At 35.2% G+C, this 17,253-nt stretch overlaps 1 protein-coding gene across 3 annotated transcripts in view; it reads right to left on the reverse strand.

Annotated features, from left to right (window-relative positions):
• The window catches only part of LOC145269814 (uncharacterized), a 211,995-nt gene that overhangs the window by 9,327 nt on the left and 185,415 nt on the right, over nt 1-17,253 (reverse strand). The window contains exon 1 of one of the 3 annotated variants that reach the window (XM_080125526.1): nt 2,536-2,636. The exons of 1 other annotated variant lie outside the window; for it this stretch is intronic. The gene's annotated coding sequence lies outside the window, so the exon portion shown is untranslated. Of the gene's footprint in view, nt 1-2,535; nt 2,637-17,253 lie in introns of those variants that run through there. One more of the 3 variants, XM_080125528.1, reaches the window with a different exon arrangement.

A 17,253-nucleotide genomic window follows, 5' to 3' on the forward strand; every position in this document is an offset into this window, starting at 1 on the left:
GACCAGATGTGGCAACTATATATCATTCTTGGATATACTTGGCTCTTATACAGGTAATGAATAGCATCAGCAGTGAGATATCCCCTCGAGTGGTAGAATAACTTCACCATTTTTAGCCTTGGCAACGGATTTGATGTTTCCTCTCAGGTAAGGAGTAAAGGTCAGACTCAGATATATGTTTTTGGCTACAGATTTGAATAATAATATAATTGAATCAAACTTTTTGTTTTTCATCATTTGTTTAAGCGACATATTTACAGTTAAATATTAAATATATGTGTATGTCATGTTGACTGGCGATCCTGATGAAGAAGAAATGGAAATTGATGATACCACAGAGGAAGAAGAAAGCAACACAGGATGATAAACACACATAGACAGTCCTCCATCATTAAGACAACCTTCACATTGCAGAACAAGAGTGCCAAAAAACTTGTTAACACAAATGCATAGAAAATTGCACAAGTTCTCTGGTGCACACAAAAATGATCATGATAATCCATCCTGAGGTCACAGCATGGGGAATGTAGCAGGAAAAGAGTTATCGACTAATATGTTGGAACAGTATCTAGAAGTTACGTGCCAATTGTACAGGCAGTACCAGTGAGTTATCTGTCCTTCAAGAGTATATAAGAAGAGATGGAAAAGGCCGTTTTTGTTTTGAGTGGATCTTAACAATGAATTGTAGAACCACGTCTTTAATATTTACATGAATTTAATGATTTAATGTACTTTTGTAAAATATATGCAAAAGATTGGTGCTTCTTCAGAATTGCGACGAGATTTTGAAGTTGATAAATGGAATTTTCAGATAAAAATCATTATTTTCAACTGATTTTTTGTCAATTCTAATAAGTTACAATAATAGCTTCCAAATTATTACCTGAATATTACTGAATTATTTAAAAAAAAACAACTTTAATCGTGTAAGCAGGTGAAAAATTGCCGCCATCTTATTTTTTTTAAAGAAGCGAAACGAAACTATAAACAAGGGAAGTAACTCTAAATATTTAATGTGACGAACGCAAAACAAATAACAAAATAAACATAAAATATATACAATATTTCTGAATCCGGTTTTCATTGAAGATTTTTTCATAATTGTTTAATAAAAAATAATTGTTCATTAAAAAATTAAATAACATAAAAATAAGTTTTTTTTACAATTGTTGAATCACCTCCCTTGTGACTCTCCTGTGTCTTGCATAACCATACACGATCGTGTTAATTTTCTACCTTATCGATTTACCTCATTTTTGAGATAATCGTCTTAAAAATACGGGAAATACATAGATACCATTGTTTTCACGTAGAAATTCAATATTAGTATATCCGAAATCTCATCCCAATAGTGTAGAAGCGCCAATAGATTAAAAATAAATAAATTGCTAACATCTTCGATGTTTTATCTTCATCAAAACTAAAATAAATGCGTTTTTAGTACTTAAAATAGAACTTTAGAAAATTATTTTGTTTAAGTGGAATTATTTGAAACCTAGGTATTTATATTATAATATTTTTGCATATTCTCATAGAAAATCACCCTAAATCTTAGTTAGACAAGAAATAAACAAATTAATTCTTTCAAAAACCTTCTTTTTTTTTTTTAAAACTATTTATGTACGTTTTTTGTGCAAGACAAAAATGTCAATTGTTAACTTTGGGGGAAATTTTAACATTTAAAATTTAATTAAAATAGTAGAAAAAGATTTACATTATTCTGCTTTCTATATGATAAAATTCAGGGTTTTATCTTTCTGGAAAAAAATAAAAGTTACTCAGAAATAATGGATTTTAATAAATGTAATTTCGTTTTAAAAAACAACAACTTGATTTTTCGGCCATTTTTGGCGATGTCTAGTTTACATAAAATCATACATTTCTACTAAGAAAAAATATTCATTATATTCCGTGATTGTTAATTTGAGTTTCTGTTTTTTGGTATATTTTTAAGTGAAGAGTTAGGGTTAGGCACTTCCTATTGATTATTTATTTGTTTTTTATTTATTTTATTTTTTTTGTCAGTATCAGTATTGTACTCCCACTTTTTTCCACATTTTCAAGCAAAAAGAATAAATATTTCCTATAAACACTGAAAATTTCCTTAACATGTTAAATATCTTTTTGTGATGTTTTTAGTAGCGGGTTTTAATGTTTCATTTTGCCTGAATCTTACGGAAAACCGTTTTTCTTCTTCTTTTTCCATTCATGTATTTTGGGTCGTTAGCGATTATGTTAGAGTACGTAATAATATGTTATGTAATTGCGATGTTTTCAATATAAAAATAATTTTCAAGGCACTTAAAAAAAAAAAAGAAAACAAACTTTAAAAACAAAACTAAACAATAAAAACCCGATTCGAGTGATTTCTATAGTACCATTCTTCGTTTCTATGCAATCATGGAATGTTGACTCATTTCTCTATTAAAACAAAGGCAACCATAATGGTTTCGACGCGCCCCCTGTAGTAAAACAAAGGGAATCATAATGTAATAAAAAAGAGCTTCAAAATCAATTAAATTAATAAATACTTACTTTTTGTTTGGCAATCTGTTTTTAACAAAGAAACGATTATAAGATGAGTTAATTTAAACGAGACGAGTTTGACGGGTGGAAGTCAACATTTTAAGATGGCGACCGGAAAAGCAATTTCGCAGAAAATTAAAATATTTTTTTAAATTTTATTGTGATTTTATTATTTATTTATTTATTTATTTAATTTCTTTTTCCTTTTTTTTTTGCGTTGTGTCAAATAACAAAATATTTATTCATGATTAAAAATTATTGGCGATCACGCATATTAACTCATTCGAGCAATTGCCACGCCATACGAAGTAGACGATGAAAGTCAATTGAATATTATTGATTGCCGTTTTATTTATTTATTTGCCTCCCCAAGATCAGTTTTTAATGTGGGGGAAAACACGTGCACTCTGGATAGAAAGAAAAATATAGCTCCCCGAAAAAAATGCATTCTGGATAGAAACAAAAATAATTGTCTCCGTTATGAAGGATTTCATTATCCACTAACCGAGAATAAAAAAGTGAAATAAAGCATCATAACAGATACTACACTTTAATCTTGACCCGAAAGCCAATAACATTTTTTTCTATTTATTTATTTGAAAATGTTTAACTGCTGTCCAGCTTAACATTTTCCTTTAAAATGACGATCTTTTTGGTTTTCGGATATGCTGAAAACGAATATCGCCTGTAAATTTTATAAATAACCAAGTTTGCAGAAAATTGAAAAAAATTATTTTGTGATGCTCAAATGAATTTAGGAAAACTCGTCCCTTTCTGCTAGGCAGGAAAATTGGTCCCTTATTGAATAAATATCGATCGAAAACACATTTTATGATCTTTCTTGAAGAAGGTATTTGCTATAAAAGAGAATACACATCCCATAATATTTTTTTAAAACTATTTTTAGTCGTTTACTATTGTTTAAAAAAAAATTGGGGTTTGTATTACTGTACGCATAGATTCGAAAAAGTTGTCAATATATATATATATAACAAATAAATGTTATCAAAGACAAGATAAGTTACTTTTCTACCTAACTGGATATATTTTTGTGTTTTTATTTAGTGTAACATGTTTATTCAGCTCGAAAAACATGCAGTGTTTACCGATGCATTGGAAAATTCAAAATGGCGCCCGACTCTCTCTCTGAGAGGGTAAGCTTGGGAAAAGGTATTATAAATAATAAACTAGACAAAATACTGTTAGAAATTCGCTCATTATATGTTACCGTGACATAAGTTGACATATATTCGGTTGTTTTTTAATAGTATTTTGTCTAGTTTATTATTTATAACATCTTTTCCCAAACTTACCGTGTTAAAGAGAGAGTCGGGCGCCATTTTGAATTTTCCAATACATCGGTAAACACTGCATGTTTTTCGAGCTGAATAAACATGTTACATTGAATAAAAACACAAAAAATATATCCAGTTAGGTAGAAAAGTAACTTATCTTGCTTTTGATAACATTTATTTGTTATATATTTGTTTTTTGACAACTTTTTCGAATACAGTACAAACCCAAAACTTGATTTTTCTAAGCATCCGTTTTCTACCTAGCTTTGTAAGTTTTTAGTGGTTCAACTTTTTTTAAAAAGTTTATTTATTTAAAACAATAAATAAATAAAGTAATGTCGAGTGTTACTTTTGAACAAAAAAATGTCCGACATCAAAGGATCACGTCTCAGGAGTCTCGATGATCGTCCAAAAAAAAAAAAAAAAAAGAAAATTAAAGAAAATGCTGAGGTAAATAAAACGACCCCCCTCCTCCAAAAGAAAATGAATTTGTATATTTTTAAAAGTAATGTCCAAGATCAGTGCTCGGAAAAAATCAAGCTACCGGTTGATTATGTAACGAAACCGAACGGTGAATGGAAGACACGAAAAACGAAACCATATATTTATTTTTAAAAATGGTTTAATTTTAACACTTCTTGTTTTATTACGAGATCAGAAAAAAAAAAAAAAAAGAAAGATAACACTTCTTGCATTATCAAATAAGAAAATAAATATTTTATTTAGAAAAAACAAAATACCCTTTTGCAATATGTGGACGCACCGGACGATGGTCATCATTTCTTTGTGCGTTTCACTAAACTGTCGCCAGGCGGTACTTCTCGGCCATAAATCATTTAAAATATTAATTTATTGTTGATCCTACAAAGTTGCTTTAATAAAAAAAATGTTTCATTTAAATTATTTATTCGAAAACAAAAAGCGATTATACTTAATAAAAAAAAATAATGTTGTTTTCATTACAAAATTGTTTTATTAAAATTATACTTTTTACGCAAACTTTTAAATAAATGTTTTTACAATTATATATTGATACATTTTTATGCAATAAATGTTTTGGTTTTCAAATATTCTTCTGTTAAGAAAAAAAAAACATCTTGTTGTGGTAGTGCACTTAGTGATCCGCGCTATTTTTTAAATAGTATTTTCAAGTTTAAATAAAGTTTTCCGATATCTGTTTTTATTAAATTGTTAGATGAAAGAACAGGCAATACATCCTCCTGTCCCCATGTTAAGAATGGCCTTCTAAATAATAATCTTATTATTTCAGCACGGATCAATAAGTGCATGAGTACCAATCTGGGGTAAATGTGTAGTTTAGCGGCGTAAATTATTTGACGAAAAAAAATTTATAAAAACTTTTTATCTTTATATAAAACACATTATTAGACCCAAAGGCTGGAACAAAATCCGAAAAAATTTCATTTTTATTATTTTTTCTTGGTATGCTATTGGACTAAATTCATGACATTCTAAGTCGTTGTATTACTTTTAAAATTTGTCCTTTCCAAGTTTTGACAAATTGGCCTTTTTAAGGCTAAATTTGGCCTCTTTTTTACGCATTTTCATTACAAAAAATATGGCGCCTAAAAACATGGTTCATGAGAGAAGGTAAAAAAGGCCAAATTTAGCCTTAAAAAGGGCAATCTATCAAACCTTAGAAAGGCCAAACTTTAAATGCCTCGATTGATTTAGTCTAATAAAAATGTTGAAAAAATAACCAAAATGAATTTTTTTCAGGTTTTATTTCAGCCTTAGGTTCTAATAATGTGTTTTGTATAAAAATAATTATTTTTATAATTTTTTTTGTCTGTTAAATAATTTACGCCGCTAAACTACACATTTTCCCTAATCTTGTTTGTTACAAGAATTGTTTAAATTAAATTAATTATTCTGAATTTGCTTTCTTTCATAAGTGTTTTCTTTCTTAGGTACTGTACAATTTAATCAAGACACCTTTACATATTTGAAATATATTTTTATACTATATATATATATATATATATATATATATATATATATATATATATATATATATATATATATATATATATATAGTTAGTTAGTTAATTATAAAATATATATGGCGATTAAGCTACACTGACTATTCCGCGTTTCATCCACTCTAGGATTCTTCAGGCTTATGCGCGAATTTTGTGGTTGTCTGTCCTTTTTATACACGCACCTTCTATTGAGATTTTAGTTAGCCAATCAGCTTTCTAGTATCTATCATTCCATTCCTATCAGCCAATGAGCGTGCACTTACCGGACAAAGGCCTATTTGACCTGGTTGACCTATTTCTTTGTGTATGCTCTATTTTGCCTGGATATCTAGCTTTAATTAAGGTTAGTTTTTTTTAGTTTATATATATATATATATATATATATATATATATATATATATATATATGATAGATTATGTATAATCATGGTTATTTGATTTATTTATTTGTTTGTGCAATGAGATATATGAAGTTAAACCGTTACATTCAATTTAGCTTAAATTTGCGGTTTTTGTAAAAATGACAAGTGTTGACATTCTTTTTGGCGACACGATATATATAATTTGTTTGTGTAAAAATAAATTTTTTCAATGTAAGAGAACAAACAAGTAGTATTACAGTCAAAATGAAGATTGAAAAATAAATTGAAAGAGAAAATTATTTAAAGGAACAACTGGAGTAGGAGGAGTAGAAAATACAAGAAACAAAATTCATTTTTAAAATCAGGGAAATCGTTTTTCGGTTTTTACATGTCATAAGGTGTCGTGATAATACATACTTTGGAAGCATTGATAAACAGACTCGAAGGTGGTGTAAAATGCGTTCTTTATTGTCTAGTAGTAAACGTTGCACTGAGAAACAATGGCGGACGAGATTCATACGTCACGGGCCAAGGGGCATAACTCTAGGCGACTAATAGTCTATTAGCCTATATTATGACATCCCTTCCCTTCCATATATATGTATATAGTCCAAGGGCGATATTTAGCCTTTATCTGATTAAGGGATAACATAGTCTCTAATATATTATTTAGCTTGTCTCCATTGTTCTAGGGTAATGGTATTGTCTCTTTTTTTTAAAATAGTGTAACCTATAGGTTCAGTTTCTGAGGAGCATTCACTCGTCTCTGAGATCTTCTTAATTCGGGGGTGAGTTTCTCAGTTCGGGTGTGAGGCGTGCCGCTGGAGTGTTGTTCGGTGGTCGGCTGTTCGATTTGTTTAGGGGGGGGGACCTTCCTTCTGGGTGGGATCCGGTGGAGAGTCGCTGGGGCGAGGTTGGTCGGATCTATTTGCGGTTGTTGATCTCCTCCCAGCTGGTCTGAGGAACTGCCTGTTCCTTCTATAGGTGTTACCGTTCTCAGATTCAACTATGTAGGATCTGGGTGTCACGCTGGAGCGCTGAATTTTTCCAGGCTCCCATATCTTTGCTTTTTCCTGCTGGACATAGACATTCTGTCCTGCATGTAGGTGGGAGTGGTGTCTGTTATGTTTCCTGTCATAGCAGACCTTAGAATGATCTTTCTGTTTCTGTATGGCTGTCCTAGTCTGCTCATCGCCAAGTTGTTGCTTGGATACTAGGGGTGTCCGTATTTTTCGTCCGTTGAGTAACTCTGCCGGGGACTTAATGTCTGATGACAGTGGCGTGGCTCTGTAAGCCATCATTGCTAGGTAGCTGTCTTGACCAGTTTCCCCTGCCTTCGTTAAAATTTTCTTGCATGTTCCCACCATTCTTTCGGCGAATCCGTTAGACTTGGGGTAATGTGGGGACGATGTCCTGTGTTGGAAGCTGTACGTCCTGGCGAAATCCTTGAAATCTTTACTTGTAAATTGTGGACCATTGTCCGAGTACAAGATTTCCGGCACTCCTTGTTCCTCAAATATCGTCTTAATACTTCTAATAACGGATATTGATGAGGCGGACGGAAGGCGTCGTACGAAGGGGTTTCGGCTGTACTGATCTGCCACAAGCAGATATTCTTTCCCTGCCAATGTGAACAAGTCTGTGCTGACGTACTGCCAGGGGTACGTAGGGGTTTCGTGCTGGAGTATTGATTCGGGCGGGATACTGGCTTGGTATTTCTGGCATGTGTGGCACTCTCGGACTATATCTTCTATGTCCTTATTTAACCCTATCCAGTACACCGCTGAACGCGCTCGTAACCTCGTTCTCTCTACTCCTTGGTGTGAAGCATGCAGCTCTTCCAGTATGCCTCTTTGCAACGAGGATGGGATAATGATTCTCTGGCTCTTGAGTAGAATTCCATCCTGGACCCCAATCTCATCTCTGAAATTCCAGAATGGCAGGAGAATTCCTGGGCAGTCAGCCCGGTTGGAAGGCCAGCCGGTCAATACCATGCTTACAAGTTGCTTTAGGAGTGGATCCTGGGATGTTTCCACTCTTATATCTTCAACTCTCGTCGGCGCAAAGTTGAGGTATGAGATCATGCTATGGACGTTGAGATCGATCCCTTCAATGTGCCCACTGGGTCTGGGTGCTACTCGTGACAAGCAGTCTGCAATTGGAACTGTTTTTCCTGGGGTATATTTTACAGTAAAATCATATCCCTCGACCTTCAATAACATTCTAGCCAGTCTTGGGGGTGCTTGTGCTAGATTTTTCAATGCTATCGACTCCAATGGCTTGTGATCCGTATGAATTGTCGTTTTGTGGCCCCAAACGTAACTGTGAAATTTCTCCAGGCCAAAGACGATAGCCAACATCTCCCTCTCTATGTTTGAGTAGCGTGTTTCTGGTCCGGAAAGTGCCTTGCTCGCGAATGCTACTGGTCTGTTGTTTTGTAGCAGAGCCGCGCCTATACCCATTGAAGACGCATCTACCTGTAGCACTATTGGTTCTTTAGGGTCGAAGTATCGGAGTGTCGTATGATTTCCGATCTCTTTTTTGATTTCTTCGAATGCCTGTTGCTCCTGTGAAGACCATGTGAAGTCATTCTTCTTCGATGTTAACTCACGTAGGGGTTTTGTCAGTGTCGCGAGTCGTGGAGAGAATTTGTTCAAGTAGTTCACCAGGCCTAGGAAGCTGGTGAGCTGCTTTGCATCCTCGGGGGGTTGCATCTGTGTGATCGCCTCTATTTTCCGGGGATCTGGCTTGACACCGTCTCTTGAGATTATGTGGCCGTAGAAAGGGATTTCGGAGGTTTTCACCACAAATTTCTCTGAATTAAACCTGCAGTTTCTTTCCCTTGCTCTAACCATTAGCTGCCTCAGTGCCTTGTCATGGTCACTGCCGTCTTCCTCGAATCCGTACACTACTATGTCGGCGCATATGGATAGGACATTTTCGAGGTCTCCGAAGTTTTCCTGCATGGCTCTTTGGAACTCATCTTGGGCAGATTTGACTCCCATGGGGTACCTGTTGTACATGTATCTGCCATGTGGGGTAATGAATGTTGTGAGACGTCTCGACTTTTCGTCCAGTTTCAAATGCCAGTAGCCGGACTTGATATCGACTTTTGTGAACCATCTAGCGTTGTCTAGTTCCGCAGTGATGTCTTCGAATGTCGGAGTCGCATAGTGTGGTCTGTGCACTGCTTTATTTAAGTCTCGGGGGTCGAGGCATAGCCTGACCGATCCGTTCCTTTTAGTGGTACAGACGAATGAGTTTACCCAGGGCGTTGGGTCCTTTACAGGGGAAATTATTCCCTGGGCCTCTAAGGAGTCCAACTCCAATTTCAACTTTCCTTTTAGGGATATTGGGACTCGACGTGGTGGGTGGACAACTGGTGGTACTTCGGGGTTTAAATGGATGGTGTGTTCACCTGGCAGACAACCAATGGAGTCGAATACGTCTGGAAATTCCTCAATGATTTTCCTCCTTTCTCCAAGGTTTCCCATCGTACATGGTTCCTGCACGGGGACCGGTTTCATGTTGTGCGGGGGAGTAGGCCGGGATGCTTTGTCCGTCACATGAGTTGTGTCCGTTTTTATAGCCAAGTTAAGGGTGACTAGCCCTAATTCTCTTGATGTTTGGAGTCCTATTAGTATAGGGTCTCTTGATTTCACCACGTGAAAGGTCGCTTTAACGAACTTGTCGCGGGATCTGACCCCTAAACGACAGGTCCCTTCTTGGTCTATCGTTGAGCCTCCAAACGCAATTAGCCTTATAGCTGATTTTTCCAGTGGTACTCCTTTCAGTTCCTTGAATACCTGTTTAGGTAACAGGTTGCTCATTGCACCTGTGTCGATTTTCGCGTCAACCTCTATTTGGGCTTTGCTGTTGCCTATCTTCAGTTTTGTGAAAGCTTCTGTGGTCGCTAACGGTAATTCCTTTACTGTGTGAAAGTACAGCTCCTCTGTGGAACTGTCGTCGTTGCTACCCATATGTGCTGCTGCCATGTGGATTTTATTCTTATTATATTTCCTCTGTGGCTGGAATGACTGTCTGCGTGTGTGCCCCTCGTCTCCCATTTTAGAGTGGCAAACTTTAGCAAAGTGCCCCTTTTTATTGCATTTTAGGCAGTATTTGCCTTTAGCTGGGCATTTATATTGATGGTGTTTTGTGCCACAATTACCACATGTGGTAGGTCCACTGGGCTGTCTGGCTCTAACTGCGAGTGTAGAGCTGTCTTCTACTGCTGTTGTACGTAATGCTTCCATTTGTTTACACGTGGCTTCTTCTGTCTCGACGATTCCGAGTGCTTTCTCGATCGTGAGATCGCTTCCTTCTCTTATTAGGGACTTTTGTGCAGACTGTAAATAAATACCGAATATGAATAGGTCCAACACAATGGTCTCTTCCACCGTCCGACCGTATTCACACTGTTTGGCTGTCTGACGCAGCCGACTTAGAAATGCGTGTGCCGATTCATCCGCGTTTTGTTTACATTTTAGTAGGTTGCGTCTAGCTACACGAAAGTTCGATCGCGGATTCGCATATTCCTTAAAAAATTGGATATATTTATCCAATGTCCTTTCTTCTCCCTGTCGAAAGGGAAAAGTGTCACTTATTTCCTGGCCCTCGATACCAGACCATATTAGCAAGTAATTTAACTTTGTGTCTGAATCTACGTCTTTCATTGGGCCGTCGAAATATAAATGAACTTGCCTGATAAATCGGTCCATTGATTTGGCCAAATTTGAAGTGTTCCAATCGATTGTTGGAGGTGGTAGTTGCGAATATGTATTCATCGTCGATTGCGAGAAAAATACCGACACCACGTGCGTTTTTGTATTAATTTTTTTTTTAGATCCCGAAAATGTTCGTTGTTTTTTTTTTTTTTTTTTTTAGAGTAATATTGTTACTATTCCTTTGATTCTTTAGAGGATCCCACTTCAGACACCATGTCGTGATAATACATACTTTGGAAGCATTGATAAACAGACTCGAAGGTGGTGTAAAATGCGTTCTTTATTGTCTAGTAGTAAACGTTGCACTGAGAAACAATGGCGGACGAGATTCATACGTCACGGGCCAAGGGGCATAACTCTAGGCGACTAATAGTCTATTAGCCTATATTATGTAATTGTATTTGTAATATAGACAAGTTAAAAACAATGTTTACAAAACTGAATAATCTTTAAAAAAAAAACTCATTACACTGACTTCATTGTGAGATTGAAAAGGATGAGTGAATAATGGAATTTTATCGGCTGAAATGTTTTGGTAGAATTGTTTATTAAAAAAAATCTTCATATTGCAGTTTATAAATTGTCTGGATTTCCTTTAAGCTTTCCAGAATGGAATGTACTGCTCGGTGTTGTTGCTGGATAGAACTACTGAATGTAACGCTATATTGCATATTGCATAAATGTGTTTTCATTAGTTTTACAATCCTAAGAGTGGATTTCCTATGTAATCGAACTATTTAGGTCTGTTTGTTCCTACTCACTTTTTTGTATCAGCTAACGTCATAACAATCCTCTCTTGATACTTTTTATATGGCGCGAAATATGTTATTATAATCTGTTTACTATAAAGAAGCATATATAAAAACATGCCCTTTTTAATCTAATACGTTCATCAAACCGCACACACATCCATAGATAGACGTTCAATACCCACCAGTTTCTACTCTTGTGGTAATCTTCCTTTTTGCCTGTCTCCGTTTCTCTCTCTTCTTCCTCTTTGCATTCGAGATGTCGATGTGGAAACACGTCTTTTTTTATTCAGACCTAGAATGTGAGTTGCACGCATATTACATCCACACCTCGACAGGGCATTTAAATTTATCCAGGTAAGAATGAAACACATATAACTTAACAAACTCTTAGTCTTACACACAATGAACATCTAATGTATGCATTGCCGAACTCTCGTATACATTGGCGCATGCATAAATGCAATGAACGTTTATTTACATGCATGCTAGTTTATAAACACACAAACACTGTGTAACATTCGTAACCTTTATATGTAAATAAATATTCCTTGTACATATGTAAATATATACTCCTGTTTCAACATGCTTCATTTCAATGTCTTAAATGTATTCCTAACACGTGACCTTTTTATTGTTGATTGTTTTTTCATTATGCTGCACGATCTGCAAATGGCGACCTTCTACTTTCCTTGTAATTGGACACGCAACCTTTTCAATAATTGGTTCCCAGTATATAACCAATAACTAAACACTCCAGGGTCCCCGACACATATAACATTAATAAGCCTATATAATAACAAAGACAACAAAACGTTACTTTTTGTGGATATTTTTCACAAAAAAGAGATACCAACTTATTTGCTAATGCAGAACTATAATTGAGAAAATGACACGTTGACTTACAGAACTGATGTCTTTGATTCATGACCACTTTCTAACATCGATACTATTACCGCCAGTTATTATTTAGATAAAATTGTTCATTGAGCTTTAAAAAATGTTAATAGAATAATTTTCAAAGGTAAATCCATTTCTGATCGTCTAAGATGATCTGGTGATATATAGGACAAGACAATAAGAACAGGCCGAATCTAAAACTCTCTCAGAAATACTATATAAAACGAATAAAGGCCAAGCCTGAAAATTTGGGGAGCTTATATACTGAATTAGTTCATGAAATACATCATCAAGTATTGTATAGTCGTTAACTCAGAAAACAAGAAAGCCATCAACATTTTGTCAAAAGCAGAAATCCTGGTATAGTTTTCTTAGCAAAAAATGTTATGTAAAGACGATTATAATACAGGTTGTGAAAATTAAATTTCTATAAAATAATGTATCGCTTTAGATCGAATTTCAAAATTTACGAACGAGTGCCGATGCTCTTGTTTTGTATGTCCATACATATGATTGAATCGAAAAACATATTTTAAAGTGTTATTAGAACACATAAGGAGTTTCCACTTATATGTTTTATATTACACGTCCTTGCATATCTGTTACAAATGAGTTAATGTTGACAATATTATATTAAGACACAATCTTTTTCTTTATTTAAAATGTGTTTCATCTAAAACAGATAATATTCTAAATTGTAAAGTATCTTATCGTAAATTTCTATCTAAAAATACTTCGGATAAACGAGCTGTTCATATGGACAGTGCTCAGAATTCCTTGGAAAATATTTTCATAACAACAAGCATTATTCTTTTCTTGTCCTTCCCTAACAGTGGCCATGTGAGATGGAACCCCAAGATACCACATACTCTTTTCGACAAACGCATCCCCACAAAACAGCTCTCTTTATATTCAAGAGTTTCCTTTTAATAAAGTGGATTTTTACTTCAGCCTTGGACTATGATGGTATTTTTACACACATTGCCTATGATGTGTGTGAATTTTTTCACATCCCATAAAATCAAGATGTTTAAAAACTCATGACCAAAATGCCAGAGATGATTTACACTAAAAATTGATGATCATAACATATGTAAAAAACGCCAAAGCTATTTTTCTTATCAAAACTTCTATACTTTTATGGAGGAACAAAATGGTCACACCTACAAACATGGCGAATATCTTTTTAAAAATGAATAACGCAATGTTTAATAGATGCTTTCTGCTCTATTTTTCACTTTAAGGAAGATAAAAGTAATAAAAAAGAGAATTTAAAACATAGTGTTTGTACTAATTGTTCCAAGATATCACATTCTTCTAGTTAGTGACTGCTACATACGGTGGTAGGAATAAGTGATCACCATTTCGAAGGCATGTGTATCAAGAACACATAGGTACATGACGTCATAACACGACCGCACACATGCATAAAACAAAAGTAACCATGTTACGTTTCCTTGCATAGAAATACAGTTCTGAATTTGGATGACATGCACAGGAACGAATTCTCATCATGGAAAGTTACCACATCAAACGAGAATTTAATTCTCTTTTAAATCATTTAATTTCGAACTTCTACTCTTATGAGATGACCACAAATACACGTTTTCGCTTTTATGTTATGGACTGTTTTTCCCAGAAAATAACCACATTAACTTTAAGCAACGTGTGATATTCTGACCATAAAAATCAGTAATTTTAGATTTCAAACGAAATCTTCATTTCACTAATCTTGCATTATGAACATTCCAAACAAGAAAATACTTATGTTGCAACTATTTAAACTAATATTTTTAACACATAAAAAATGTTGTTTATTTCATGTTAATACAGTGATTCCGTGTTCTTTGTCAAATGCTATTTGCCAAAGTTATTTTTTTTTAATTTGAAGATGTGGATTGGTGAAACCCTGAATTGGCGATCTCATTTAATTAATCTGTAATGGTCCCCCCCGATACACTCCTACTTTCGGCTTCAATAAGATTACAACACACCCAACCATAGTCCTAAAAATTATAGATCCTGATTATGAATTCGTTAACACTGACTCACAATCTTACAATTAGTTACTCTGCAGTGAGTTCCCACAATTGGTGACTCCGCAATGAATTGAATCCAAAAACCTTTTGATCTTCTTCTATTAAAGCCTAAATTTAAACTCATCCATAACCATTGCATCCTCCCTCTAACAATTCAATCGTGATCTTCTTGGTCTCCCTCTTCTTGAATTAAACTCTCCCCTTCAAAAAAACCATGTAATTGTCTTTATACAATTCAACAATAAATCTTTGTAGATGTGGCCCATTCTAACCTAATATATTTTCAATTACAATAATAAATTCTCAGTTACTACCCAGAACAAATAACCCCGATATGTGACAAAACAGAAAAAAAGAAAAGAAAATCTCGGTAACCAACACTCACCTTCTAAATAAACCGGCCTAAACTTTTAGATCCATCAACTCCCCTTGCCAGGGATTTTTAGTGCACTCCCTTCCCCTTACTCCCCCCTCATTTCTTTGTTACAAATCTTCACCCAGCTTTATTATTTCATAATCCTGTGTGTCTTTTAACAAGGGCTCTCAAAACTATCTATTTCCCATTTGCCTCAGTTCAGAACTGTGTTATATTTTTTCCCGAAATTTTGTTTTTCACATAATCTATGATCAGGAATTATTCATAGACGTAATTATACCATTAATTGGATCTTTTGGGGATACTCAGGAATACCTACATCCTCAGAAATGAAGCTTCATATTTTCACTCGTTCATGAGAAACTTGGAATTAAAAACTAAAATTAAAAACTGAAATCAATTGCCGCTTAAAACCTTTTCTACCAAAAAGTGAGATAATATCCATTCATTATATTCTCAGTCCAGCTTTAATATCATAAAGTTGCAAAATGGCTATCACACACCGAAAGTCGTTACCTTGCATCAAAATTTAAAGTGGAAGGAGACTGCATTTCTCACAGAGCAACTTGTATTTAATGTTTTTAAAAGAAGGTTTATCGGCAGAGTTAAGGAAGTTACCATATTTAAATTTTCTGTTGTTCTGGATAAATGTAGGTTGTACAACATAGACATTCGTTCATTAAGGAAGAGAGAACACTAACAATAAAAAATATAAATATTTATATATATTTATATCACACGTAGAAACACAGTCCTGAACAAGTTTATCCAGGCAATCCTAAACAGCTCCGGCGAATCAGCACGAAAAAATATTAAATGATACTGGTGACTCGATGTGACATGTTCCCAAATAACACTATCAAATTGACATGACACGATCCCAAACAACATCGTCGAATAACCACGATCCCGAAAAATAATGGCGAATCGACATGCCATGATACCAAACAACACTGTCGAAATGGCATGACACGATCCTGAACAATCATGTTGATTGACAGGTCATACTCCTGAACAATACTATTGAACTGACACGCCACTATCCCAATAAATACTATCAAATGGACATGCCATAACACGATCATGAACACAGTAAAATGCGACACGTTATCAAAACAATCTTTTCCAATTGCGACCAAATTACTTATCGGCTTGTTTTTTATAATGAGATGCAATCATCAATGGATGTGGATTTTAGTAGACTTTAGATTTGCAATTGAAAAGTCCCGGGTTCGCTTTTCACCATCTCACATTACTGCATCTCAACCTCACTCCTCCCTGATCTCAAGATCACACAATGCCGGGCAGGCCGTTTTCTCTTGGTACTTTGCCTTAATATTACCGACCCAGGAACGTCCTCAGTAGTGTCCTCGTCTGTAGCATCATAAAATTATTGCTGCTCTGGATCTTTGGGTGCATCATCTTCTGAAGAGCTTTCTCCATCCGGTTGTAACTACAGCAGTGGGGCTTAGGTAATTTCGTCAATGATTACACATATATGTCGGCATGCTGGGCGAACATCCTTCATATGGCATGGTGTTCCATCAACTGAGGCGGAGTGTTGACTATTAATTTTTGTCACTGTTCCTGTGCTGAACTGCATAGTAATCTTCCCCACAGACTTTCCACCCACACCGCATCTCCCTCCTTGTATGGATAAGCAACTTTAATGTCTGCCACCATCACTTCATTGATACGTTTGACACGGATTGTATAATTGTATAGCACATTCGCAGGTGCAGTTATGGCCGTTTTCTTGTCTTTAGGCCTGACGTTGTGTCAGTACATTGCCTCAGAGATCATGCAGATTGTTCCTGCTGCAATGCACTTTATTGTGTGATGCGACCTTTCGATTATTCTGTTTCCAGAGTGTACGTGGACGCAGCGAAGTGAAGTTGCATGCCCCAAAAACTGGGTAAACTCAGCAAATATCTTTCTACAAAACGCAACATTATTATCTGTGAGTAATTCGATTGGTAGCCTCCTTTCACAGAATATACTCTCCAACTGCTTAATGATGCTATAAGAATCCTGTCGGCACAACTGCCTCCAAATGGCAAAACGGCTAGAGTCATAGTATATCAATGTCAAATACAACAGAGTGACAAAATGCTCTACGTTTCTGGGATGTCAAGCCTACCTGGCTTCCAATGCATTGGGGCGGATATATAAACTGGTATTCTTTGCAATCCACAATCACAACCTGCACTTCAGTTTCAGTAATTAATGGGTTGACTAACTTCTTCTTACTCTCGGTGGCCGTGAATTAACCTTCAA

Source organism: Euprymna scolopes, chromosome 45 (genome assembly GCF_053919585.1).
Source record: "Euprymna scolopes isolate OS-2025 chromosome 45, ASM5391958v1, whole genome shotgun sequence".
Classification (NCBI taxonomy): Eukaryota; Metazoa; Mollusca; class Cephalopoda; order Sepiida; family Sepiolidae; genus Euprymna; species Euprymna scolopes.